This window comes from Lutra lutra, chromosome 9 (assembly GCF_902655055.1).
Source record: "Lutra lutra chromosome 9, mLutLut1.2, whole genome shotgun sequence".
NCBI lineage: Eukaryota > Metazoa > Chordata > Mammalia > Carnivora > Mustelidae > Lutra > Lutra lutra.
This window is the reverse complement of record NC_062286.1, coordinates 8,094,201-8,121,559: the sequence shown is the minus strand read 5'-3', so window position 1 is coordinate 8,121,559 and position 27,359 is coordinate 8,094,201. Positions and strand designations below refer to the sequence as shown.

The 27,359-nt window shown below is 50.0% G+C and overlaps 1 long non-coding RNA gene across 1 annotated transcript; it reads left to right on the top strand.

Annotated features, from left to right (window-relative positions):
• The first annotated feature begins 9,008 nt into the window (after window positions 1–9,008).
• LOC125108788 (uncharacterized) lies at window positions 9,009–14,113 on the top strand. The gene is made up of 3 exons (XR_007130011.1): window positions 9,009–10,357; window positions 11,845–11,988; window positions 13,766–14,113. It is a non-coding gene; the product is annotated as an uncharacterized LOC125108788 (long non-coding RNA).
• Window positions 14,114–27,359: the final 13,246 nt, after the last annotated feature.

Here is a 27,359-nt window from a genome sequence, read left to right as displayed (position 1 = left end):
ATTTTTCTGCATGTAGAAACTGAGTGACACCTCCTCAAAAGTCTCTCCTGTTCACTGCCCCCCACTACTGTCGGGCTGGACACTTTGCCCAGAAGCAAAATGTCCCGACAGCATCAGATCATCTCCCGGGGGCTTGCTCCTCCCAGCATGATGCCACTAAACGTGCTTGACAGTAAAAACCGCAAGTTCAGAAAGGGAGCTCAGGGTTTCACATATACTGCTCAGCGGCTTTCCCTTTCTCTCCCTTGACTTGACCATCAAGATAATTCACTCAACAAGGTAATTCACTCAACTTTCCTGCTGTCTTTTACTTTTGTGCTGAGCCAAGAAAGTAGTAAGAGAGGTTACAAACGCGAGTTTGGAATTAGGAAGAGTGTCCTTGCCGCTCGGCACTGTCCCTGCCCCTCTGAGCAAGTCGCTTTGCTTACTTGAGCCGCAGCTGTGCAGTGAGGAAGTTATAAGGCCTTCCTGCCAAGCCCCTCCTTTGTTGTTTTCCTCACCCGTACTTGTCCTGTACAACCTTGCCCTGTCTGAAGCCAACAGGAGTACCTACGCTCGAAGAGGAAGCTTTCAGTGCCGTAATCTTACATCGTGAGTTCTCAATAAATTCTTCTAATTATTAAGGGGGCACACCTGGGCGGGCTCACGGGTGGCCTGAAGGTCCAGCAATGTGCACCATTGGCCCCAGCATAGCCATCAGGACGGGGACCCGTAGTTTAAGTGGCATAAATCATGGAACATAAGTTGGCTTCGGGTTTTGGTCAGTGTGGTGGGTTGAGTGATGTCCTCCCTCACCCCTGCTTGCGCCAGCTAGACCCTCAGAATGAGACCTTATTTGGAAATAGGGTCTTTCTAGATGGAATGAGTTAAGTATCTCAAGATGAAATGATCCTGGATTTCGGGTGGGCTCTAAATCCAGTGACTGGTGCCCTTGGAAGGAGAGGAGAGGACAGAGAGATGGCGGGCAGGAGGCCGTGTGAAGACAGAAGCAGAGACTGGAGTAAAACTGCCACAACAGGTGACATCAGGGCCACCGGAAGCTGGAGGAGGCAAGAAGGATCCTCCCCTAGAGCCTTCTGAGGGGGTATGACGCTGTTGACATCTTGATTTTGGACTTCCAGCTTCTAGACTGTGAGAGACTTAAACAGTTGTTGTTTTAAGCTTCCCAGTTTGTGGTAATTTGTCACGACAGCCCTAGGAAATGAATATGCTCTTTGATTTTTCACTGGAGCATTCTCTGTTTCGTCTCACATTTGCTGTAAGTTTGACCCAGGCTGGTACCTGGGAAGCGGTTTGAGAAAGCAGGGGACGACCTCCCGTCGCACTCACGCAAGCATTGCCTACAATATTAAGAGGAAATTCCTTAGTGTGTCCTTCACGGCTCCTCGTGACCTGAGCCAGCCCAGTTTTCCAGGGTCAGCTTAGCTGGAACAGGGCTCATCCTTCATCCAGCCACACGCAGCCTTTCAGCTGCTGGGACCATTCATCCCTGTCCTCTCCCACCTCACTGGTCCCAGTCCTATTCATCTTCCAAGTTTTAGGTTATATGCCTCCTCCTCCATGAAGCATTTCCAGATTTATCCTATCTGAGTTAAGGATCTTTTGACTTGAAGTTCAAAACCACCCAACTCACACTGACGTTACCAGTGGGAGGAATTTATTGCCTCCTGTGACTGAAAAATCCAGAATAAAAACGGTGTTAAGTAAACAATATTCCGGTGATTCAGGGACTAGTTTATTTTTGTCTCTCCATTCGCCTCCTGCAGTCAAGCCCGTCTGCAGGCTCACTCACCCCCAGGGACAGAACAGCTTCCCGCAGCACCTGGGGCGTCTTCCTTCAGCTCCAACACAAAGAGGAGGGTCTTTGCTGTCGCTTTCCCAGCCAGAGGCCTGATCTTCAGTCTGGTCTAGCTTAGAGAGCTAGGCCGCTCCCAGCCAGTCACTGTGCCCAGGGGTAGGGACGGCTCTGATTGGCCGCACCAGGTCATGTGTCCCCCATCAGCCATGCTTGCCCCAAACCCTACGTCTCCACAAAGGGAGCCCAAGGAGTGGATGCTGGAGACGTCAACCCCCGATTGCCTTCACTCCCTCTTCCGTGTGCCCAGCATCCGTCCACGGCTCCGCGAGCCACCCATCATCCTTTGAATGTATTTGATTCCACTACCTGTACGTCCCCAGAACATTCCTTGGGACCAGAGACTGTGCCGTCCTCCTGTGCAGGCCTGAAGCGTGCCGCTCACATGGTTGGAACACAGTCAACTTTTCTGGAGGCCAATTATGTTTTCGAAAGGGAAATAAAGCAAAAGTTGTTTTCATACTTTCGAATTCCCAAAGGATCCCGTTTCGTTGTTTTCTGCACATTGATTAATCCCTTCTCCAGTAAGTAAGGCTAATCGCAGGCCGTGCCAAAGTTTCTCACGTGCTGTAATCTGATACATTTAGAACATTTTAGTCATCTAGAAATGAAGAAGTTGAATGTCCACGGCATTTTTTGTGTGTGAATGTGTGGAGAGTTATAAATAGACATGGAAAAACACTCGGGCTGGGTGAACTCGGTTGGAGGGGGCCCTGGGCTTGGACCCCCAAATATAGCCCGCTAACAATTTGCCACGGGCTCTTTTTTTTTCTTTTTCCACACAGTTCATCATTTCAAACATTCTGAGCAGCCATCCTGAATATTTGTTTAAGAGGACATTTTTTCCACTTTGTCTTTTAGCCAAACGTGTGGCTTTTTCTTTAAAAAGAGATGAGAACCTCCGGCACAGATAACTATATACCCGGCACTTGGCGGTAGTACAGCTCTCTATAGGCGATTCTATCACAGGTCTGTGGGATTGGTTTAAATCTGGAAGCCTCCGGAAGGTCTGAGTCTCACACTCCTGCCCCCACAGCTGCTTCTGAGGAGAAGGCCCACTCCTCACAGACATTGTTTTCCACTAAATAGAGCCAGAGAAAGGGACGCTCAGTGAGGAGTCTCTTGACAGACACGAGCTCCGGGAAGCCTTGGCTTCTGAGCTGTTCGGTGACGGCGACAGCATGTAGCCACGTGCGCTGAGCACCACCCCCAAACCCTGCCTCTTCCCAGTGTTGTCCTACGGCTGTGCCACCTCCGTTTCTCTCCCTTCCTGTCCCTCTCCCACGCCCCGCCCTCCCGCTTTCCAAGCCCAGCCTCACTGCCGGATTTGACACATCTGATTACAGTTGACCCAGGCATTTCCCAGGGTAACTTTGGTCCACGTCCAACAGGATCACAGCGTTGAGATCAGAGCAGATGTTCCCATGGGCGCCATGTAATTAATGAGGTTTGGATTCCCAGGCTAGACCCTAGAAGCCTGTGCAACCCACATGCGCTAGTGATGTCTTGGGGGACAGTTTGGGGTCGAAGCACTTTGTCCTTGGCCCTGCCCTCTTCTTTGTGTCTGAGATGCAAATGGGGTGCCGCCTGGAGGTGAGCAGCCATCAGGACACCATATATATATATTTCTTGAAACAAGCATAGGGGGAGAGGCAGCGGGCGAGGAAGGCGCAGACTCCCCGCTGAGCAGGAAGCCTGAGGCCCAGCTCTACCTCCGACTCCGAAGGCAGACCCTTCACCGACTGGGCCACCCAGACGGCCCGAGAACACCTTCTCGAGTGGCTGCCGCCGTCCCGGGCTACCCGTCCCTAGATCTCTTTACAAGTAGAAAAGGGAAAAAGAAAAAAAAAATAAACCTCTTTGAATAATCCACTCTCGGCGTGTTTCTGCTTAATGCAGCAGAACACGGCCCTAAACTGCCTCATGATACTTGTCTCTATAGCTCCAGAGGTAGTGACTTCGGATTTTAAGCAACGTGGGTCTGAGATCTCTCGATCACACGGAGGCTACTCTCGGCCTTGCTGATTGATCCTGGTGTCCCCGCTGGTTGGAGGGGTCGGGCTTTGTAGAAAGGACCGTGAAAACACCTGATGGAGAAGAGCCTGGAGGGAAGGGCGGGAGACGCCAAGGAACACACCCTTGTTTTGAAATGGATGCAGGACACGGAAAGCGACCCCCCAGCGATCCTCGCCCCCAGCTCTGGGGCACTCACAGCCCACCTGGCCGTGAAGACGCCGTTGGCAACTCTCTTTCCAATGGAGGGAGCGCGGAGCAGTCTCAGTTCCACCAGCTCTCACTGCGTCGGGCCAGGCCCACCCTCGGCTCCCACGGGAGGACCCCTGGTGCCCCTGTGGCTTCAGCGGTGGGGAGCGGGGGCTGGATTAGTTCCCAGCAAACCCAGCCGGAGGATGCGAGGGTGGGAGAGGGAGTTTAGAGTGGAACGGCACAGCCCGGGGCCCACTGAGGCCATTCGTCTACACCCGGTTCCAGTGGCTCTGAGAGAAGGGCTCTGTGTCTGGTCACAAAGTGTCACCTTTCTGCAGCACAGGACTTCACAACAAAGGACAGCAGCTTTGCAAGCTCCCAAGACGGAGTCACTGCTTTGGTGCTGCAGGGAGGAGACGGGAGAGCAGGGAGAGCGACGGGCAGGAACCTTACCACTACCATCACTTTCTTTTATTAGTTTTCTTGTAGATTTATTTTTATTAGTTTTTTTGTAGATTTTTTTGTAGATTTATTTTTATTTATTTGAGAGAAAGAGAGAGAGAGGTGGGAGGGGCAGAGGGAGAGACTCTCAAGCAGACTCCCCGCGGAGTGTGGAGCCTGACTCGGGGCTCGATCCCATGACCCTGAGATCAACCTGAGCCAAAACCAAGACTCAGATGCTCAACCAACTGAGCAGCCCAGGGGACCCCCTATTATCACTTTTTTATTTTTTTAAAGATTTTATTTATTTATTTGACAGACAGAGACCACAAGTAGGCAGGGAGGCAGGCAGAGAGAGAGAGGAGGAAGCAGGCTCCCTGCTGAGCAGAGAGCCCGATGTGGGGCTTGATCCCAAGGCTCTGGGATCATGACCTGAGCTGAAGGCAGAGGCTTAACCCACTGAGCCACCCAGGCGCCCCCTATTGTCACTTTTAATCATTCTGTTACTAGTTACTGTCTTACTTTTTCGCTGAGTATTTTCACCTATACTCTGATTTCTCACAATATCCTTTGGAAGGAGGAAAGGCTGGGATTTCCCACTCTCATTTCCCGGAGGAAGGGACCGAGGCTCAGGGAGGACCGCGGACGCCCTCGGATCGCTCAGGAGCCCCGCACCTGATTCTCAACGGACAGTGCCTCTGTCAGGAGCTGCGGCACCCGGGCGGTAGGAAAGCGGAGGCGCTCTTCACCGAGGCGGTTCACAGGAGCACGAGGGAGGCACTATTTACAAAGGCGTGCGCAGGGTCGAGGGAAAGCAGGGTGGAGAGTGAAGCATCCCAGGGCCAGCAAGGGCGGGGAAGCCCTTGCCACACACAGGCCTGCAGGGGCGAAGAGAGCGAGCACTGACTGGAACCTTGGTGAGAGCTGTGCCCCCCCCCCGCCCCGGGGAAAAGGGCCACCGGCGGGAGCGCTTGCCAAAGCCGGGGAACGAATACCCCCGTTCTTTCCTCCCACCCCTCCCATTTCCTGTTGGTCGGTGCCTCCGTGGGCCAAACCCAACTGGAAGCCAGAGGGCAAATACGCCCCATGTTGGTTTCCAGCCCATGAGGTCAGCTTCCCACAGCCGGGAGCCCGTGGAGAAGTGCACAGCGAACCTGGGGGATGGGCGGGGCAGGGTGGGAGGGACGGGAAAGGTCCTGCCATGATCTGCTGTGCACAGATTATAAGGCAGAAACTACCAGGGGATGTCTTTGATGGTCTCAGGTCATCCTTGCTCTGATCCTGTGTGGGGTATGAAACCCCAGGTTGCCAACTCATGTGCATGAAAGTCAAAACTCTGTCTCTCTAATTCACTGTCTGTGTGGAGCTTCTGTTCTTCTGATGGGTGGCAGAAACCTGATCTCAGGCCATTTGTGGTGTCTCCAACCATTTCTGGAGCCCAACACGGATGGACCCCCGAGACACCTCCCCCAGGGGTTTCATGTCCATCCATGTGACTCCCAGAGCGCCCAGTCAAGGGTTGCTGCCCTCCCTGCTTCCCCAAGGACGTGTCTCAAGGCACCCTTGTTCCCATCTGGTCTCTTGTCTTTAGATCAGAGGCACAAGTGCCTGTCCCAACTATAAGATCTAGGTCCTATTCTCGTTCACCCCTTCTGGAAAGCTCTGAAACATTTGGCTGTTGTCCTATGGTTCTGCTGGTGGGGGGGCTCCCTCGGGGCTATCTCCGTCCCGCTTTCTCTATTCTCTACCTCTCTTGCATGGACCTGTGGGGAAATCCTCTGAGACTTGCCCCCTCAGGGCTCATCTCTGGAAGCAATCCTCTTTGGAACCAAATCCCCAAATGGATCTGGAGTTTCGGTTGTGCCCTTTTCCCCTGGGGTCTGGTCTAGTATCCTTTACTTGGAATCCCATGGCAATATCTACCCAACACTCTTGCTTCTCCTCTCCTCCCTTCGGCTGACCCCTCCTCCGCTGCCACGGGCTCCAGGCTGTGCAATGTTTAAGCAACAAATACTTTGAGGTGTTGGGAAATGGCACTGTGCATCCAGGTATGTTTCTGTTCCCAAATATACAAGCATAAACTTTATCCTTTAAATTGTCCAAGAATTAGGATTTTGAAGCTTAAAAGCCTGGATTTCTGCCACCCCAAGACTTTTCTCTTAAAAAAATAATTTTTTTTTTTTAATCTCTAGCATGGCCTTAATTAAAAACTCAAAACCAAGAACTGTCGTCTTGGTTGTCTGACATCATCTATGGCACCGCTTCCCTGGGGCAGGTAGCCTTGGCGGCCATCTTTAAAAAGAAGAACTTCAAGTTGCCAGAACTTCCCAGAATAGAAATGATTGTAGTTAAGGCAGGGATGGATTTACCATGAAGCTAAAGAGGTTTATTCTTCAGGGTCCCTTACTTTCTAGGGCCCCTTCCAAGACTTTGGTAGGGACTCAAGCAATGGTTTCATGGATTCATGTATTTTTATAAAATATGTGAATTTTAAGATTTTTAAAACTTCCGTCAGTTAAGACCACTGTCTTCTTCTGCTCAGGGTTCCTTTCCACCACATTCTGTCTACCTTGGGTGGTTCTCTAGTGGCTGTGGGTGTTCGGGAACTTCAGTCAAGGAGAAGTCAAGCCACATCTGCACAGTGATATCCTTAGTCCAGGGCAAGAGCCGTGTAACCCTGCACTTTCGGGGGTTCCACTGGCTTCATTCCTACCCTAAGGGTAAGGAATCTACAAGGCCAAAGAGACAAGTGCACCCGGAGCTTCAGCCTCTTCTACACCCCACTCCAGGTGTGGCAACCATGGCGGTCGCCTTCCAGAAGTCCCTTGAGGAAGAGCATGCTGGTCCACTGTGGGGGGTCTAGTTACTGAGATCCCCCCACCATTGAGACTTCAGAATCTGCCTGTGTTTGAGCCAAAGCCATGCTCCTCCCAGGAAGTCTTCAGCTAATGAAGAAGTGTGCCATGACCCTAGCGGCTGGACGTTGCCGCCCAGTGGGGGCCTCTTCTCATGGGCCATCCTCACCTCACAGCTTCTGATCAGGTGGGAGAAGACTTCAGGTAGGCGTTTCAGTCCGCATCTCTACCTGCCTATTCCCCTTCCCTGTGTCCTCCTGCAGGTTTCAGATTTGCACTGTAGGGTGGAGTCTTTCCCTGCCCATTCCTGCTTCCTCCCCTTGTAGTTTCAACAAGGATTACTCCCAATAAACCACCAGTACTCCCAATTCCGCCCCAACTTACCTGAGGACCAACCTGACATGTTGGTACTGGAAGTGGCCCAGGAAAGTAAGCAAGAAGATGTGGTCTGGGGACGCGATCAGTGATCCATGCAGGGGGTGGGGGGTGGCAGTTTCCATCTGAGGGGTTATGTACACAGAGCACAGAGGGTCTCTACAGCAAGGGGGGGCAAGCCAATAGCTATAATTTTCCCAACATTGACTTGGGAGAATGTTCTGATGATGGGAAAACCATCATCAGAACATTAGCTATAATTTCCCCAACGTTGACTTGGGAGAATGTTCTGATGATGGGAAAACCCAAGCTGCCATGCTTCAGGCTTTGAAACAGCAGCGGGGTATGCAGGTAGAGGGGTCCAGAACCTGTGTATATAAAGACTGTGGGACCCAGGGGTTGCCTTAGGCTGCATTGACCTTCTACAGAGAGAGGATGAAAAACCAAGTGCAATTAACAAACAACGGAAATCTAAAGATGAAGGTCAGGAGGACACTTCGGTAGCTCCAAAAAGGCCACATCACCTGCAGTGGGCGAGGAGGAAATTCTAAAAATGAAACTCAGAACAAAAGGTGGAGTTGCTGAGCGGCACTGATGGTGGAAGCCTCAGCTGCAGCGGGGTTGTTACCACCCTGACGCAGGCGATGGGGTCATGGGGGCTCATGACCCTTAGTCTTAGTTCCTGAGACTCCTCTGAGCCCTCTGAATCACTTCTTTTATTGTGATATCATTTGGTGGGCACCTGGGTGGCTCAGTCAGCTGAGTGCTTGACTCTTGGTTTCATCTCAGGTCATGATTTCTGGGTCATAAGATCAAGCCCGGTGTAGGGCTCTGCACTCAGCGCAAGTCCACTTAAGATTCTCTCTCTCCCTTTCCCTCTGCCTCAACCCCCCCTAAAATAAATATATAAAAAGGAAAAAAATATATATATATATAAATATAAATAAAATTTGGTTCTTGTCCCCATTTCTGGCATAGAGCTTCTTGGAATTTCCCAAGTGATGAGAGCACTAAAGGTGCCTTTGGTTATGGCAACCCAGGCATTCTGGCAGAACATTCTAGAACTAAAATCCAGATGGGGAAATGAGTGTGTTCTGGCTGCAAAAGTCTGTGGATCCTCCTACTGCGTCTCCCACCCAAGTCCTAGTAGGGAGAGGCAGAGGGGGACTGAGTGGGAAGAAGGGGCCTCCTAGATAAGCCTCTGCTGGAGGGCCCCGGGCTGTCCAGCCGCTGGCGGTGGCCCTGGGCGGGGACACGGGGAGGGGGCGGGAGGGCAGGGCACTGCCAGCCTCTGGGTCCCGGGCCAGGACCCTGCAGCGCAGTGAATTGCTGGTGTGGCTTAAGCCTGATGTCACAAACAGACACAGGAAGGGGCCGGCAAAGGATTGCACATGTGTGCGGCTCCATTTCCTAAAACCACCCAGCCCGGCACAGAGAGGGTTGCTGTACTGAGCCACACTCGAACCCAGGATCAGGACGGCCACTGAAGGCACCTGAGTGTTCACTCCTCCTTGGACAGTCCTTTGGCTAATCAGGCTGCGAAAAATTATAAAAGCATTGCCTCTTAGAGCAGAAAGAACCTACGTATCCCTGAATCCAGCGACCCTCAGGTCCACCCTGGAGCAGGAGAGAATCAGTAAGGATGATGTAGTGACTTGCCCCAAAAGCTGAATTCAAACCCTGAATGTATGCAATTTAAATTCGATGGCTTAGATGGGGGCTTATCATTTAAGGAAACAAACAAACCAAAAACCCCTTGCATTTGGTGTTACAATATCCCTTAGGAAATAATGGTGGTGGTGCTAATATTTGCTAGTGTGTGTTATGCGCAGCCACGTGCCGGGCGTTGGGCCGAAGGCTCTGCACTTTGTCTCCTTTCATCGACACAAGATCCCCACAAGGCGGACGCTCTTATCAGTCCGAGTTTACCTCCAAGGGAACAAGGACACTGAGATCCAGGAGGCAGAAGTCCCGCCTGCACACGCCGACTCAGGACCTGAGCGCGGGCGGCTGACTTGCCTGTGCGCACTCAGTCACCCCGCCCTCCTGCCTCCGGAGATCCCAGCTGGAGTTCGGTGGCTAGGTGAAAATGAGAGTCAGGCAAACTTGCTGGAGCCTCATGCCTTCTTAAAGAACCTGCGCTGGTCTAGAAACCTGGAACCCCAGGAGCTGTGAGATAGCCCATCCCGGCCATTCGACAGACACCAGGGAGGACGGATTGGGTGACGCAGCATCACCGGGCAGGTTGGGAACACAGTTAGATCAAGGGGAGAATTGGCCTGGCGGATTTTCAGCATTTGTAAGACATGAGCATTGGGGGATTTCCTTTGATCTGGACAATGGCTGACTAAAGGAAAGGCAGCTTCTAGAAATAAATTCAGAAAACAATTCTTCTAACCTATGTCTCCCCAGGGACATCCTGGCTTTGCCATTGTATTTCGGGGTAGCTCCAGGAATGTGTCCACATTCCTCAACGGAGCGGGAATTTCCAGGCCTTGGGCTCCTACTAGATGCTGCCTCTCCGGCCACAAAGGAGAAGTCTGGAGGCACATTCTCGCCTCTCCCCCCTGCAGTACCTCTTCCCACTCCGGGAGCGCCTTTCCCGTTGGCTGTCTCCATGGTGAAGGTGAGAGAAAGAAAGAGTTCAGATGGTTTCCCTGGCAACAGCAAGGGAGAGCTTGTTGCCTTGGTGATGGTGAGGCACATGAGGCAGAGATTCTCAGAGAATCTGACCCCCCACCCCAGCTCCCACCCTGCGCAGGTCCTGCCCTGGGCTTCCCAGTTTAGCAACTCACCGGGCAATGATGATGGTCTTATAGGTGATGGTCTCTATCCAGGCCACTGGACCGGAGTCCTCTCTGGGTGCAGACACACTTGGTTCGGGCACATTAGTTCACCTATGGGTTCTCAGCTGCCTCATCTATAAAATGGGGCTAATAGGATCAACCTCCCATAGCCATAAGGAAAAGTAAACTTACTTTCCACAAGGAAAGTAAACATACATGCCAGTAAATTTTACCCATTATTATTACATGGCAACTATTTTTTTTAAGGATTTATTTATTCTGGAGAGAGAGAGAGAGAGCGCGTGAGCACGAGGTCAGGGAGAGGGGCTGAGGGAGAAGGAGAGAATACCAAGGAGACTCCATGCTGAGTGCAGAGCCCCATGAGGGGCTTGATCCCACGACACTGAGTTCATGAACTGGGCCGAAATCAAGAGTGGGATGCCCAACAGACTGAGCCACCCAGGCACCTCTATTACATAGTAACTATTATCACACACTAATAACCACTGTTTCTAAAATGCAGAGAGGGGGGACGTGGGATTTAATAAGACCATTTTAGAGAAGGAAGCTGGAGCCCAGGGCCGGTGAGCAACTGCCTTGAGTTCCAGCAGACGGAAGCTCTGCTAGAGTGGGAAGCCAGAAATCTGGACTCGAAATCCAGTGCTGTTTCCACCACCCTCTCCCCTCTTGCACAGTAGACAACGCCGACCACTGACTGGGCCTGCCCTTGTCTCCCGCCTCAATCAGTGATGCCGGAAGCAGAGCGTCTAGTCCCTCCCCTCCCCCATGTCTCCCACGGTTTGCACGGTAAGCCTGGACCGAGTCAACAAGAGCATCCGGATGGTTGTCAGAACAATTAATAAGCACAAGATGGGAATAGCGAATTAATTTAGCCAAGTCTTCCCGTCCAACAAATTACTGAAATCATTCCAGACGCAAGTCTGATGGAATGCATCACTGTTTCATTGAACAGTTTTGGCATCACGTAGCCTCTAATGGCATTCCTGAATCATACAACTTGTGAATTATTAAGGTTTTACTTGTGTGATCTATTATTTACTTAGAAAGCAATGCATCATGCTGGGAAGACTACTGGCTTCAGAACTAACCAGACTTGAAATCAAATCCTGAATCCCACTATATACTAGCAATGTGACTTCGGATGAGTTCATTCACCTCCCTGAGCGTCAGTTTTCTGATCTGTACAACAGGCATATACTAATAATGCCTCCTGGCAAACTTGTTGTGAAGGTTAGAGATAATTTATAGGAAACACCTGGCACATACAAGTCACTTAACAACTGATTGCCTTTCTCATTGAACACAGGCGGTCTTGTCACATTTCACATCGTGTTCTATCTCTGCCCCTCATGTCAGTCCTCCTTTGGGGGTGCACCAGGAAGGAAAGGCAGTGCCTTACATGGTTCTGCACCTGCTCCAGCATAGGAGAGCTCCGGAAAGGTTTGCTGAGGTCAGCAGAGGCTTTTGGTTGCTTTGCATGCAGTGCTGGGGAGTGGGGGGCCTGGAAAGTTCTAGCCCGCAGCCAGCCTTTTCCATCCAGGTCAGATGGCATGGGGAACTGCCTAGTCAAAATCATTCACAGTGTGCTCTCCAAGGCTGGTTGGCGGCTGTTGGTCACATGGCTAGGGCTGGGTCCCAGCAGCAGGTTTGGACTGCATGGTCCCCCCTGGCAGGCATCCATGCCTAATTGCATCACAAGTTAATATCGGTTCAAAGCCCACCAATAAAATCGTATTTCCCAGGAATTTTGGATTGGGTCCAAGAAAGAGTTCAGTTAGTTTCTTGATATTGTTAATATGCTTTCATAGGGCACCGGGGCGGCTCTGTTGGTTAAGTGTCTGCCTTAGGCTCAGGTCATGATCTCAGAGTCCTGGGAGCACGTTCTGCATCGCATCAGGCTCCCTGCTCTGTGGGGGTCTGCTTCTCTCTCTCTCCCTCTGCCCCGCTTGCTCTCACTAGCTCTCTGTCTTTAATAAATAAATAAAATCTTTTAAAAAATGCTTTTATAGAAAGCCTGGAACAGATGATTAGCCATTTGCCACCGTGAGGCGCTTGACCTGGGAAAAGGCATACTCGCATGTGCACATGCATGAGGAAGCACGCGCGCACATGCACATATGTGTGCACATGGGCACGCACACACACACATGCTCGCACACACACCACTGGGCGGGTGCAGAATTTGGGCATGGAGGTCCCAGATCACAGACCGGATCACTTTCTGGGTCCTGGGAGCATTTCTGACCTCCAGTTTGGTGGAACACCTTAAAATAAAATCCCCTTATGGCTCTGTTGTCATTGTTATGGGTCAAGTTTATTTCTGTTACTTACAACCCAAGAATTCTGACGAATTCGCTCCCTTACAGCAGGGAGCACAGTGTGGAGTGCAGGGAGAACGCTCTGATGCCCTTGAAGGAATTCAGTTCACAAAGGTTCTATGCCTCAGCCTTTTATGGATAATAAAGTAACTCCCACCGGCAGAGCAAAAAGGTCGTGGCCTTTTTGCATCTCTGATCCTCTTCAGTGTCCGCCTCCATCCAATAGTAACTAAAGACCCCACAGAGACAGGAATTCACCCCTTTTTAGGAGTCTCAGCGACTGCATTTACTGTGACTTTCACAGATGCCCGATAAGCTCCCTTCCTTCTGGGGACAGGAAGGACTTGGAAAGTTCGTGACCAGGTGCTGTCTGTGTGGTTCAGTTTTCTGACTAACTTAGTTCCTGTGGAACTAAATGCTTCTCTCTGTGCTGGGAGCCAGCTGGTGACAGCCACCCCAGCCAATGAGAAGGTCCCAGGAACTCCGGTTTGACTCCAGAACCAGCCATCCCCTGGCCCCTGGGACTGTGAATTCGGAAGCTCCCAAGAGGCGGATCAATATGACGGCGAACCCAGACGCCAGACAGGCCAAAGGTGGTGTGGTTGTGTAGTTCAGAGAAGAGCCCTTTGGGTACAGGCTGCTCTGCCAGTCTCTGGAAGATGGGGGAGTGGGTGCTGGTACAGGGTGGGCCTCCCAGGAAGCAGACTCTGAGAAGAGTTTAGGGACAGAATGTTTGCCACAGAGTGTCACTGGAACCATCCCCAGAGGAGGGGAGAGGAAGGAAACAGGATAGGGCAGAGGGAGAAGGGAGGCCCAACGATAGACCCCACAGGAAACACAGGAACCACAATGACCTTCACAGTTGTCTCCCTTTGGCCTGAGCTGACCCAGCCTCTCTACCTTTCCCAGCGGATGCAGCAACCACAGGATGGGTATGACCTTGGGCCACCCAGCTCTCTGCGGCTGAGACCAACCCTGAAGAACCTGACAGCTGTGCTTGTCTGATGACAGCATTCCCAGCAGCTGGAGAAGCAAGTCCTCCGGTGAAAGGGGGGTCTGGTATCCCATCCCAGTGTCCACCAAAAGTACGTCCCCAGCAGAAGGGGGGTTAGAAACCTGAGCCTGTAAGCCAGCAGCTGGAACACAGCAGCAGTATCTTCCTGCATGACAGGCATCAGCCCACAGAGGAGTAGGAGCTCAGGGTTTCACTGAGACCTAACTTTTTTTTTTTTTAAGATTTTATTTATTTATTTGACAGACAGGGATCACAAGTAGGTGGAGAGGCAGGCAGAGAGAGACGGAGGAGGAAGCAGGCTCTCCGATGACCAGAGAGCCCGATGCAGGGCTCGATCCCAGGACCCTGAGATCACAACCTGAGCTGAAGGCAGAGGCTTTAACCCACTGAGCCACCCAGGTGCACGGAGAGACCTAGCATTTTAACAAGGAGAACTGTCACCCAAATTGGCTAGCTAACTTAGAAAAAAGAAAAGAAAAAAGCACGCTGGTCTAGGAATCAGAAAACCTGGATCTGAACTAGGGTCTGTGGGCTCTTTGAGCTTGGTAAAGTCTCTAAGGCTATCAGAGCTGAATCTGAAAATGGCAACCATCACACCTATTTCACAGGGCTGATTTGAGAGGAAAATGCTAGCACACATCACTAGCACCACCCACGACCAGCAGCCGGGATGCGGAGAAAGTTACTTGGCTGGCTTTTCTCTGATAACCACCATGGGTAGTGTAAAAATTATTGTTCCAACAGGAAGGGCCATAAGCTCTGTTTTCTACAGCCTTCTGAAGCCAGATGCCAGGCAGGGGACCACGAAACTGACATTCGTTCCTGAAACCTCTGGAACACACCAGTTTTGGGGCATCCAATGCCCTCCATTACCCTTGGGCTGGGAAGAGGGAAGACTTACCTATGTTATTGGGGGCTCTCATTCACATCTGGACAAAATCTGTGGGACTTGGTCATCCTGGGGGAGCCTGGCCAGGCAACACCCTTGTGAAGTTGGGTAGGCAGTTATTATCAGTGGTCCCAACTCACACATACACAGACACACGTGCACACACGCACAGAGTCTTAGAATAGACAGATTTTCACAGATAACCATCTGTAAAACCAGCAGAGGCTCAGATAAAAACAAAACAAAACCCAAAACCCCAAAACTCATTATGAGGATGAGAGCAGAACCATCCATGTCTCAGATAATTAGGAGAACTGAAATCATATTTGCCACTCCAGTTTGCAGAGAGTAGGAGACAGAGGAATATTTTTATAAACAGCACAGTTGGAGGGTCCCAGGCCTAGCATCCTTCTTCTTTTTTTTTTTTTAATTTTATTTTTTATAAACATATATTTTTATCCCCAGGGGTACAGGTCTGCGAATCGCCAGGTTTACACACTTCACAGCACTCACCATAGCACATGCCCTCCCCAGTGTCCATAACCCCACCCCCCCTCTCCCAACCCCCCTCCCCCCATCAACCCTCAGTTTGTTTTGTGAGATTAAGAGTCACTTATGGTTTGTCTCCCTCCCAATTCCATCTTGTTTCATTTACTCTTCTCCTACCCCCTTAACCCCCCATGTTGCATCTCCTCTCCCTCATATCAGGGAGATCATATGATAGTTGTCTTTCTCCGATTGACTTATTTCGCTAAGCATGATACCCTCTAGCTCCATCCACGTCGTCGCAAATGGCAAGATTTCATTTCTTTTGATGGCTCCTAGCATCCTTCTTTAACCTCAAATTTTTTATTGTGGTAAAATCCATATACCATGAAATTTACCATAAAATAACCATTTGTGAGGATACAGCTCTGTGGTGTTTAACACTGTCATAAGGTTGTACAACTGTCACCAACCTCCATCTCCTGAACTTTCGTCTTGTAAAACCAAAGCTCTCCACCCATTAGACAATAAACTCTCTGTTCTCCTCTTCCCCCAACCCCTGGCAACTGCTGTCTAACACCCTTATTAGCTGAGGAAACAGCTCAGGGAGGGCCAGCCCCTTGTCACAGACAAACAGGCCATCTGTGGCTGGTTGAGGACCCAAGCAAGGTCCTGGGGGTCCTGGTCCATTGCATCGTTCTGACCTTTCTCTTAATTGTGGGGCTAGAAGTGCGGGGTGTGGTTGGACCCACAGGCAACAACTCACCATCCTACGTTCCTTCTGGGTTTGCAGGCAGTGAAGAGTGATAGTGGTGAGGAACCAGAAGCGAAAAGCAGAACGGACACGATCTTAGTTTCCTAGAGCTGCCATGACCAAGGACCACAGGCAGGGGGTCTTACACCACAGAAACAGGTTCTCTCGTGGTTCTGGAGGCTGGAAGTCCAAAATCAAGATGTTGGCAGGGCTGCCTCCTTCCTAGAACTGCAGTGGGGGAGAGTCTGTTCCAGGCCTTTCTCCTGGGCTCGTAGATGGCCCTCCTTGTGTTCACATAGTGTCCTCCCTGTGTCTGTGTCTGAGTGTGTGTGTCCAAATATTCTCCTTTTACAAGAACCCCAGGTGTATTGATAAGCAGCTGACCTTTACCCCATTTGCCCCCAGGCTGACCTCATCTTCATGAATTTTATCTGCAAAGACCGTATTTCCAACTACAGTCACATTCCGCTGTAGTGAGGGGTAGGATTTCAGCAGATGAATTTGGCGGTGGGGGGGACGAACCATTGAGCTTAGAGCAGAGGCCCCCTCTCCCTTATTCATTGGTCCAGAGAGACAGAGGGACCCACGCACAAGCTTGTGAACTCGGGCCGTCTCGTGTATATTTGGCAACATGACACGTGATCTCATGAGTCAACAAGAAGAGGGCGGTCTAGTCAATAAGCAGCCCAAATAGCTCTGCAATTTCACTCCAAGGCCTGCGCACCGAGCTCCAGGCAGTAGATGCCACAAGCTTTGGGTGAGGATCGTCCCTGCAGCCTGGCTTACAATACCAGGAGGTCGTCCACAGGAGAGGGAGTATGTAGACGGTGTTGTGGTCTGAACTGTGTCCCCCCAATTCATATGCTGACGTCCTAACACCCAGGACCTCAGAACGTGACTGTATTTGGAGATAGTCTCTGAGGAGGTGGTGAAAGTAGGATGAGGTCATGGGGTGGGTCCTGGTATCTGCAGAAGGAGAGATGTGGACAAAGACAAACACAGGAAGAAGTCCATTGACTGATGTCCTTCTAAGAAGGGGAGATTGGGACAGAGAGACACCAGGGATGGGCATGAGCAGGGAAAAGAGGACTTGGGGAGAAAGACAATCGCCTACACACCAAGGAGAGAGCCTTTGATGGACGCCAACCCTGCTGACATCTGATCTCAAAAGTTCGGCCTCCAGACCTGTGAGAGACCATGTTTGCGTTGTTCAAGCTGCCAGGGCTGTGGTGCTTTGCTGCCGCAGCTTTAGCGAACGAATGTAACAGCCTAAGTTTAAAGACACGGAGGGGCGCCTGGGTAGCATAGTCAGTTAAGTGTCCAGCTCTGGCTCTCCGCTTCGGTCTTGGTCTTAGGGTGGTGAGTTCAAGCACCGAGTAGGGCTCCCTGCTGGGCATCAGTCCTACTTAAAAAACAAACAAACAAACAAACATGTATAGAAGTGGGGTGCCTGGCTGGCTCAGTCAGTAGAGCATGTGGTTCTTCATCTCCGGGTCATGAGTTCCAGCCCTGTGTTGGGCATAGAGATCCCTTTAAATAAATTAATTGAAAAATTACCAAATTAATTGAAAAACTCCTACACGTATAGGAGTAATAAGTACCAAATTCAGGACAGGGAGTACCTCTATGAGGAAGGAAGTGGGCTGGGACCAAGGAGGGATACTCAGAAGGCTTGGTCTATGTTATTAAAATACTGCAGTATATTACTTTATTATTATTATTATTATTATTATTATTTAGAGAGAGAGAGAGAAAGAGGACACATGTGAGAGTGTGAACAGGGGGAGGGAGGGGCAAAGGGAGAGAGAGACTATTAAGCAGGTTCCATGCCCACCATGGCCCCCGACTCGGGGCTTGATCTCATGACCCTGAGATCAAGACTGACTGAGATGCTCAACTGACTGAGCCACCCAAGAGATCCAAGCAGTGTTTTATTTCAAAGCTGTGTGTGATTGGTACCTGGATGTTTTTTACATTATACCCTCTATTTTTTATTTAAACCCAAAATAGGTGAGCCTGAGCACTGGCTGTGTATTCCCGCATTCCAGGGCAGCCTACCACACAGTGCCTTTAGCCATAACTCACCGTGTGACCCTAGACTAGTCATTTCTCGTCATTGGCCTCAGTTTCTCTAACTGTAAAGAGAGAAGAACAAACTAATTCAGTACTTTCCAATATGTGTTCCCCAGGACACGAATTTGGTGAGACTTTGAATATATACTACTCTACATCCAGAAAGGGTTACCTGGTCACATAATTTTTAGATCTGCTGGATTACCAAAGATATAATCACATGTTTTCACTACAGAAATTTCAAAGGCTTTTTCACCATGAAAAGTCAGCACTAGGTTACGGCATGGGCACAACAGAGCACTCTTTTCAAAGAAGAGCTATCAACTCCTTTCCCTGTTTGCTCAGATAAAAGCTCATGTCCCTGATGATTCTAAAGAAGCATCGGTAGCTTTTTGCATGGGGAGCTTTGTGTCAATAAACACAGGTTTAAAGTTTAGAGGCTTAGGTTCGTGTTCTCTCTCTCCTCTCCCTCTATCTGTCGCCCTCAAATAAATAAATAAAATCTTAAAAAGAAAGAGAGGGAGGGAGGGAGGGAGGGAAGAAAGAAGGAAGGAAGGAAGGAAGGAAGGAAGGAAGGAAGGAAGGAAAGAAAGGAAGAAAGAAAGAAAGAAACACAGAAACACAGAGTAAATGTCTAGCTTGGTTACTACCCATGCCCGAGTCAAGAAATGGCACATTGCCAGAACCCAAGATGGCCTTCATGGCCTCTTTCCCAGTCATGACATCCTTCCTCCTCCCCAAAGATAAACACTAATTCTGTCATTCATTCCCTCTTAATTGTGCCTATGTTTGTAAACCTTTTCATCAATAGAATACAAATATGTGGGGTTTTGTGTCTGCTGTCTTCTGCCACACATTGTGTTTGTAAGAATCCATTTGCTGTTGATTAGCTGTGGCCCTTCTCTTCTCCTAGCTGCATAGTATTTCACTAACCGGCATTCCATCACTCTTTTTTAGCAGATGGGGTAGACAGACTAATGACCCCCAAAGATGCTGCTCTGGAGAACAGTTTGGCTTTACTAACCAAAATTGAAGACAGGCATTCCCAACATCTTACAATTTTACCCCATAAGCATCTGTCCACCAGAAGTGTGTGCCCATCAAGAGACCTATGGAGGACATTGCAGCATTCTATGGCTGCTGGAATTTGGGGTTGCTTCCAGTTTGGAAGTACTTATGGATAATGCTGCCATCAATGTCCTGCATAGGTCTCTTAATGGGCACACATTTCTGGTGGATAGATGCTTATGGGGTAAAATTGTAGGATGTTGGGAATGTCTGTCTTTAGTTTTGGTTGGGTGAAGCCAAACTGTTCTCCAGAGCAGCATCTTTGGGGGTCATTAGTCTGTCTACCCCATGTGCTAAACAAAGCAAACAAACAATAAGATTTTAAAAAATCAAAATGTCATTTTTTACCTTTCAGGTTGATTTGTTTAAAAAATAGTAATGGTACCCACAGCTGGTGAAAACTATGAATTGTTGGGCTCTTACACTACTCTTCAGTAAATTAGTACAATCTCCTTGCCGATGTTAGAAAGATCTTATAAAGGTTCATTCCTTTTAAGCCCCTGATTCCACTTCTAGGATGTTAGAATAGTCACCCACTGGTGAAATATATAGCCATTTAAAATCATACCTTTGAAAGATATTTAATGGCTAAAACTTATTACAAGATATATATTAGGTGCCATTTACCTAAGTATGTAGAACAGCAGTTCTATATAATGTCTGCAAGAAAACATCCCAGAGTTAAATATCACACCCATGTATGGTAATATTAAAACATTAAAGGCTCCAACAAGCTCTAGAAGAAGGAAAAGATAACTATTTAGCCCAACATTGCCCAGATTGGACTGTACTTCTCTCTCTTCATGCCATACTTATTACGTAACAGCAAAACTACTATTGCACATAATGCGCTTAACAAAAATATTGTTAAATAAAAAATCTTGAGAGAGAAAAAGAAGACCTAGAGAATGACCCTCGGGTCACATTCAGATGTCTGCGTATAGATACACCACAGGTACATGAATGACTAGAGGCACAGATCTCTTTCTGAATTGCTGTTATTGGCGTTTTCTTTGTTTCATGCTTTCCTGCATTTTAAATTTGTCTACAGTGAACAGTAGTTCATTAAATAAACGTATTTAGGTGTATGCATTCGTGTCTGTATACATGTGTGTTTCCTTAAAAAAAAAAAAATGCCAGCCATCCATGGGCCTGAAGTGGAGACACCGAGTCCTTGCAGGAGAGCCACGCGGGCTCTGTTATGCTTCTAAGGTAGGGGTGAAGTAATGTCATGAGGTTCTTCCTGTCCTTGTCCTTCAAGCGCAAGAACATCAAAGGCAGACAAGGCTTCCTTGAGTGATGATGTTCCCGGTGACCTCTGCCTTTATGGAAATGACCTACAAGCATCATCTGTTTCTTTTTTATTTTTTTAATTATTTTTAAGATTTTATGTCCTTTTAGGTAACTTCTGCACCCAGTGTGGGGCCCAAACTCGCAACCGTGAGATCGAGAGTGGCACGCTCCGCCGGCTGAGCCAGCCCGGCGCCCCGAGCATCATCTGTTTGAACAACGTCTGTGGGTCTTGTGTAATACTGTGCTGGAAGCTGAAACCCAGGGTCTCTTTACAGGGACACTCAGAAGAAGTTTTGGCAAGAGCTGTATTCCAGGAAAGTGTCCGGCTCTTGCAAATCAATTTGTATGCATTCTTCTGTGAGAAAAACTAAACTGTGCAACCCAAAATGTTCCTTCCTTCATTTTGGCTGCCAGGAGATTTTTAGACTCAAACTCAGGACCCCTTTAGGGTAATAAGGTTTTCAGATTGCTGGGCTCCAAAATGTCAGAACCAGAAGACACCACTCCCCAAGAACACATGGTCTCATGCACACATAGGGGGAAACTGAGGCTTCTAGTCTACCCTGGGCTTTTCTCCTATGACCAGTCACCCTGCTTCCTTGATATAGCTTATTTCCAACTGTGTCCTTCTGCATCATTAATATTGGAAAGCAGCTTTGAATCCAGCTGAGAAGTGTAAGTTTAACATGGGTCAGAGCTCAACAGAGCAGAAGCACAAAAGTGGCTTCCAGTGCCCCAGGCAGTAGCTGAGCCCCGGCAGGAAGGGAACTAAGGGAACTTCCACTAACTAAGGAGATAGAGTCCAGGGGGCGGACTGGACACATTTAGGGAGATGAGCTCTGATTTAAGTAGGGACTTGGGCATCAGCGGGGAGGATCTGGCCTTGCCTCTTCATCCTTGGAATCCAGCACATTGTTTGGCTTGGGGAGATGGTGTGACAGAGAGTAAGGTATATTTCAACCAGTTTAGTTGCTAGGGTTTTCATTTTGTGTCAACCCTGGATCTTGTAAGCCATTGTCTAGTCTTCAAACCCTTGGTCCCCAAATGCTGGTGCAGGAGCTAGGATCAGAGCATGGAAACATGGTTTTCTGTTGGGTTGGTTGTTGGTTTGTCCGAAGCACAGTGGGAAGAATAAGGATGATGAAGGGAGTTTTTAAAGAAACTAAACTCATTCACTTTTTTGGTTTTAAAAATACCCTTTATTTGGGGGTCCTGGGGGGGGCCTCGGTCAGTTAAGCATCCGGCTCTACACTTGTCCTCTGAAATGATGGTGCTGGGAACTGTTTCACTGCTCTTTCAGGGCAAAATAAAATGTTGTTAACCTCAGGTCAGACCCTCCAATTTCTTTCTTAAAAATTATTTTCGATGATATGTGAAACCCACAAGTGGGGCACTTGGGTGCCCCAGTCTGACTCTTGATTTCAGCTCAGGTGATGATCTCAGGGTCGTGAGATTGAGCCCCACGTCAGGCTCTGCACTGCGCTTGGAGCCTGCTTAAGATTCTCTCTCTTCCTCTCCCTCTGCCCTGCTCTAGCCCTCCCTCTCTCTAAAACAACAACAACAAAACCCCCACAAGCCTGTGTACCCAAGTTCTCCTGGCCCCTGACCGTTTCCACTGCCAGCATGTGCCTGGAGAAGGAAGCCAGGTGCCCCCGGATGCCTTTGTATCCGAAGGAGCAGGTGAACCACGTCTGGAGCGTGGCCCCAAGGCCCTTCGCATGCAACTTGGCTCATTGCTACTTCACCTCACACTGTCCCCACTGAACACCCCCTAGAACTCTCGCTACACGGGATTACTGGCCATTCCTCAAACACTTAAACAACCTTTGAGACGGGTTCTTCTTGCCCACAGTCTCGTTCTTCCTTCTGTCTCTGAGGCCCAGCCTGCCCCCTTGGCAAGATGAAATGAGAGATAAATGTTTGCAAACTCGTGTTCGGGCACCCCACCACATCTGGGGAGCTTAACCTCTAGGTTTTCCTCACAGGGAGCCTTTCCAGAAGCTTCTGGTGGATGCTCTCCTCTTCCAGCCCATGGCATCTTGTATTCACATTGTACACAGATGTGGTAGGGTCACACGTGTCCTTAAAGCTCTGCGTGCTTGAGGGCAGGAACCGGCTCTTACTGGTGTTGGTATTTCCTGGGGCCTCACAGTCTATCCCCATTTCATGGTATGGAACAAAGGAATGAGTGAGGCATGAGTGAACGACTCAGTGGCCCAGCTCCAGAAGCAGGCACAGGGCAATATGTGGGACCAGCGGCCTACCTCCCTGAACCTTCTGCCCCTCGCTGGCCCCTCAGAGCAGCGGAAGGTGGCACTTGTGGGTGACAGGGGACTGGCTCTGAGAACGGCCCAGGGCCACATCTTTCCCTGCCTGTGCAAGGAGGCCAGTGACGATGATCACCGATGAAAGGCCTGATCGGAGTCGAGCACCTTCTGTGTATTATCTCATCTTCTCATCTAAGGTGCAGTGACCATTCCACGGAAATGTCCCTTCGCCGCAGCCGACAGTGTCACCAGATGCTGCTACGAACAGCTGCTTCAGACGCCACATGGCTTGTGAAACCGAAGGGAGGAAGAGTGGCTTAGTTTAGCCTGTATTTATTTTTGTGACTAGGACAGTGAAGGCAATAAAGATATTACAGAGAGTTCAGAAAGTTTCGGAAAGGGAAATACTTGTGCTTTATCACTCGACCCAGAAACTCCGGAGAGTGCTAATCTTTGGTGGATTCTGTCTGCTTAATAGGCAAACTAGTAATGAAAACGAGGGGGGCGGCGAGCATCTCAGCACATGACGCATCAGAAGCAGCCTCTGAGATGGTGCCCGTGCCTGCGCCAGCCCTCTTGGGGTGGCTTTGAACGCCGAGCCCAGTAAAGTGGGTCATCAGCGTTTGGAACCCAGCAGCAGAGGAGGGGAATATAGAGTCCTCCGGGGAAGTTGGTGGCCAAACTCCCCCCAAATCAGAATGTGAGCTTGGCTTTCAACAGACCAAGGTTTCAAGCCTTCCCAAATGTTCTCGTTTTCCTGAATGTTCTTTCTCTAACAACACTAAACTTGGGCAACAGTCGTGCATTTAATGAATATTACTGAGCCTCTTGCAAGGGGAGTTCGGGGACAGAAGTCAACCTGGCAGGAGGGTGGGGGTGGTCAGAGGAGGCCTTAGACAAGGTGGCCCCCGAACTGGAATCTGAAGGCCAGGAATTCCCCACGATGTGCGCCAGCCCTTGCTGTCTAGGTTCTCAATGACTAGACCTTCATTCTTTCAAAGGTTTTTTTTTTTTTTTTAATATTCTTTTAAAGTAAATATTCTGCAACATTTAGCTAGCTGTCACTGGCCTTGCAAAGAAATGCAAGATTTATGTACTTCTCCTCAGATGACCTGGTTGTTTAAGGAAGCTATGTGGAGATTAGAGGCAAGACAAGGGGCTAGGGATGGGGGAGTCTGAGAGACAGGGAGGCATTTCTGATGGCAGCTGTCAGGGCTGCTGTTCATGCCCATTCCCCGCTTCAGGCTCTCACTTGTTCCTTTGCAAGTCCCTTCCCACCCCCTCAACCCCCACACCATGCGCACTTCATAACCGATCTGAAGAGAAACCATGAGACCCCAGAGAGGGATGAAGGCCTTCTGCATGGAAGCCACGGGTCTTTGGAGGAAATTGGACCTCATTTGATTGAGGTTTACTATTTCACTTTCTCAACTTCTGCACCATTAAAAAGATCATTATTTTTTTAAAGATTCATTTATTTATTTGACGATCACAAGTAGGCAGAGAGGCAGGCAGAGAGAGAGGAGGAAGGGAAGCAGTTCCCCGCTGAGCGGAGGCCCTGATGCGGGGCTCTATCCCAGGACCCTGGGATCACGACCTGAGCAGAAGGCAGAGGCTCCAACCCACTGAGCCACCCAGGCACCCCCCCAAAAAATCATTATTTCATTGGACTATAATTCACATACCATAAAATGTACCCTTCTAAAGTGCATAGCTCAGCCGTCCTTAGTGCAGTCAGACTCATGAAACTGCTACCGCAGACAAAACCCAGAGTATTTCCACGATGCGGGCAAGAAATTTCGTATCTGTTAGTAGTGCCTACTCATTGCCTGTCCCCTGGGCCATCTTGTCAAAGGAAACAGTTGATTCCTCCACAGATCAGAATCAGGAGAGCCCTCTGTTTTATAAAGATGTACAGAGCCCTAAGGGGACAGGCACTTGGCTGGGGTCCTTTGAGAAGCTAGTGGCAGATGGGCCAGCTCTGCAGGGACAGAAGGCGGAGATCCTGAGGAGCTTTCTGAAGGAACTACGGAAACTGGCTAAAATGAGACTCTGATTCTGTAGGTCTAGGACAGGGGGTGATTCTCCATTTCTACCAAGCTCCCAGCGGATACCATTATGGTTCCCCCTTTGAGAAGGTGGGGGCGGCGAGGGCGGGTGCCAACCGCTGAGCAACACTGACGGGCTTTCTGTGGAAGGCCACCAGAGAGGAGGGGGGTGGAGTGGGAAGTCCTTGGATCTGAGTTGGTCAGACCTGGACCTAGGTCTGGCACCCCACTGGTTGTGACTTGGGCAAGGTTCTTCTGATCACGGGGACAAAATGCCACCCAGACTAGTTTGAGCAAGAAAGGTGACATTATGGGAAGTGTAACAGGGTCTACTTCAGAGTCTAAAGCCAGTTCTCAGACAGCCATGCTGACTCGATGAGGACAGCAGGTTCCTCTTTTATGCCCGGATGACCCTATGTGCCAGTAGTGCGGGAAGAGGGAGGCTGGAGGGACCGGAGAGCCCAGGCTCGTGACCTTAACCTGGACTGAGAAGCTGGCTGCCCGGAGGTACCTGGATGCTCTGAGCAGTCCAGAGGGAAGCCCCCCAGCCAGGTGGTCTCAGACTCGCGGGCCTTCTCTGACACTTTCCCTGGGACATCTTCGATCACCTCATAGAGATCCCATCTCCAAATATCAGGAAGAAGGAGCTTTCCCTTTGCGGAAATTTCCCAGGTCACCCTACAACCCGCCCCCGCCCCTCCCGGAGCTCTGCAAACCTGGAGGGGCTGGCCTTGCTGCGTCCTAGCCCGCCTGCAGAAGTGAGGACCTGCCCCGTAGTGACCTTTTGTTTCTGTCTCTCCAGATAACAGCTGGTAGATTTTTCCATTAAAAAAAATTTTTTTTTTTAAATTCTAATAGATCATCGTGTTGCATAAGTGTAAGCCGTGATAGAACATTCTGTTACGAAAAGATAGAGGGATATGTCGGAAAACCAAAGGCCTCGAGAGTGGTTGGAACTACAAACAGGGAAGCTGTCTTGCTGGGGCCCTGGGGGTCATCGTGTGACAGTCTCGTCGTCCGCAATGTGGCCGAGGTCCCACAGCTCTTGTTTGCACGTGGCAGGCTGCCCTGAGCCCGGCATTGCTGGCCCTTCCCATTCAGGGGCCCAACAGGGGCTAAGAAGCATTTCTGAATCTAGAATATCCTACTGGCCTTGCCTGGGGCATTTGCCCATCTCTAGCGGAATTAACTAAAGTTCCTGTGACACAAGGTCACACTGCTTGAGCCTGGCAGGGGGTGGGGTCTTTTCTCAAATTACAGGGAGGGTGATGGGAGGCAGGCACCCCAAAGCTTATCTAGAACAGTCTGAGAGCTGATACGGAACGGATGTACCAGAGCTGGTGCTCTGTTTTAAAATATAGATGGTAACACGGACCCCTCTGGGAAAGCGAGTTGTGTGAAGGAGCGCCGTGTCCTCTCTGAGCGGCTGTCGGGAGGCTGGTGACCATTCTTACTGGGGAAGTGGCCCTCACCAGCCTGCTGCTGACCTTGCAAAGGGGACTGTGGGCTCCTAATGCCCTAAGGTAAAGGGAGGAGAAGGAGGGGGTCTTGTAGCAGGGGGAGGCACCCCTGGCTGGAGGAGGCAGCCCCCAGCCCCAAGTCAAATTCAAGGTTCTGCCAACCCCATCCCCACTCCCTTGGAGAGGAGCCAGGTAGTTCACAGGTTGTCTCTGAAATACTTACGTCTCAAATACTCAGCAATGAGGTGTGCTCCACAGAAGCCCAGAGCAGTATAAATAGGCCTCTTCATTGCTCTGCCTTCCCGCCTGGGAGAAAGAACAGCAGAACTGGGGAAGAAGGACATTCCAGAAATGCCACAGAGAGACCTCAAAAGAGCCCTATGCTGTGTCTGCTGAAGGAAGCGCTTCATGAGAAAGGAGCGACAGGAAGTGCCCGTGGGCTCGATGAGGACAGAGATACCTCCCCCCCACTCCACGGAGGGCCCTGGGAGCAAGGGCAGGGGGCTGCAGACCCATCCCAGGCCAGCTCGCTGTCCCCTGTGTCATGTTCTCTCACACCTACAATGGCGGAATTTGGCCCTCGTGTGTCATTCTGAGAGGATTCCCAAGATATCTGATTGTCCCAAGATCCTTGGTGGGGAAGGGGGGATGGCCTCTATTCATTTTTACACAGAACCATTCTCAAACGGTGAGAGTGGCTATTTGATTAGAGCAAAAATAAAGTAATGCTTCTTTTTTTCTTTTCTAAAGATTTTATTTCTTTATTTGAGAGAAGGACAGTGAGAGAGAGCATGAGAGAGGAGAAGGTCAGAGGGAGAAGCAGACTCCCCGTGGAGCTGGGAGCCCGATGCGGGACTCGATCCCGGGACCCCGGGATCATGACCTGAGCCATAGGCAGTCGCTTAACCAACTGAGCCACCCAGGCACCCTAAAGTTGTGCTCTAACTGTACACTTATTTACACTGTAGAAAACGCGGCACTTTCTCAGCCCTCCAGCCCCCGTGTCCTCTAGGGACACCAAGTTGTACTAAAGAAAAGAGAAGTCCCTCCTCCCTCCCTCGAGTGGGTCTCACCCTCGAGTGGGTGGCTGTCAGGTCCTCCCCCGTGACTGGCATCTCCGCGTGATCTCTTCTGGTTTGAGAAAGTAAAC